This window comes from Trypanosoma cruzi, genomic scaffold (genome assembly GCF_000209065.1).
Source record: "Trypanosoma cruzi strain CL Brener 1047053516021 genomic scaffold, whole genome shotgun sequence".
Lineage (NCBI taxonomy): Eukaryota > Euglenozoa > Kinetoplastea > Trypanosomatida > Trypanosomatidae > Trypanosoma > Trypanosoma cruzi.
Genome location: NW_001849107.1, coordinates 9,174 through 10,479, shown reverse-complemented (window position 1 = coordinate 10,479; position 1,306 = coordinate 9,174). Strand labels below are relative to the sequence as shown.

Below are 1,306 nucleotides of genomic sequence, written 5' to 3'. Positions count from 1 at the left end.
CCGCTCACTCTATTCGGATAAGAAATATATTTATATTTATTACTTACGGACTGGCGGACTTTGGGGTCCTTCAGCCACAGGACACCGCCGCTTCCCCTCGCCAAGTACTGAATTGTAAAAACACGACCGCGCGGTATGCCGTCTGCGCGGTTGTCTGCAGACCGTACGTAGGCAAAGGATGCCTGTATTCCGCGTGAGTCAAAAAAACTCATATGTCCGTCGCAGCTCCCACGCCATGGCATGTGATTTTGAGCTGCCTTTATTCGCCGCTCCTTGCAGCGAAGTGTTGTCTACCCAAACGTCCACGGTGCGTGGCAAGATGGCGATAAAAGCCGACACGGCAAAGCGTACCGCGCGCGCCTCGGCCTGCATGATGAGAAAACGCTTCCTCTTCCATTTTCCTCCGGCAATTTTAACGTCGCCGGAGCTGGAATGAAAACGGCTCCTCATCCATGGAGCGACGGATCCGTGATGATGGCGGCCGATGCCTTCTCCGTGGGATTGATGTTTCGCCGACGATTATTCTCGCTGATGTGTCGCAATCCCTCGCCCAAGCCAACCGCTGCCGGCGGAAGGTTCGCCGGGGATGTCTCCTGCACCATCCCCCGGTCAAGTGCGGATAATCGTCGTCGCGCTGCCTTGATGAAAAAGTGGCAGTCACATAAACGCGTGCCCAAAATGGCCGCCACGTACAAAAAGCGTGACGCCATACCTCCATTTCCGCGATGGTTAAAGATTTGAGCGCCGGCATGGCGCGCACAGACCGGACAAACTTGTCGCTCAGGGCCACCGCCCGGTGAGTATGATCAAACCGCGCCCCCGAGGAAGGTGTACTGCGTGGCGCCCGATTCGCTGTCCTTCCCCATCGTGGCGTGACGGCCATCCGCATTGCGAAGCACTTGGGCCTCCCACGATGTCACATCGCTTTTCGACACTGCGGTGCGCATATTATCGATCCAAACGTCGATACGCACCAACGAAGATGCGCCCCAGAGGCGGTGAACCACCGTCGTCACCTCGGCAACTGCTAATAATAACCTGGAGAACTTCTGGGCCGGCCTTGTATCCTATTGGGGGCCGCGTGGGCTCCACCAGCGCGCCGTCCTCCACGCAGAATCGAAAGGGATGCCGAGTCTCCCGCGGTAAAAAGGCTTGAAAAAAGACGCCTTTAATTCCAGGCAGGAAGCGGCCTCAGCCATCACAGGCGGCAAATAATGGGAAATGCGCAAAAAAGGAACATGAGCCTCGGAAGGGTCGTGTCTGTTCTTGTCGCGCGGCCCCGCGATCCATCGTCGTCGAAAACCGG

The 1,306-nt window shown here is 56.9% G+C and overlaps 3 annotated features.

The window, feature by feature from the left end:
- Positions 1-1,306: part of a mobile genetic element that runs on past the window's edge.
- Positions 1-1,306: part of a sequence feature (areas not merged during assembly with more than two copies in the genome that could not be assigned to a particular haplotype) that runs on past the window's edge.
- Positions 29-91: a mobile genetic element.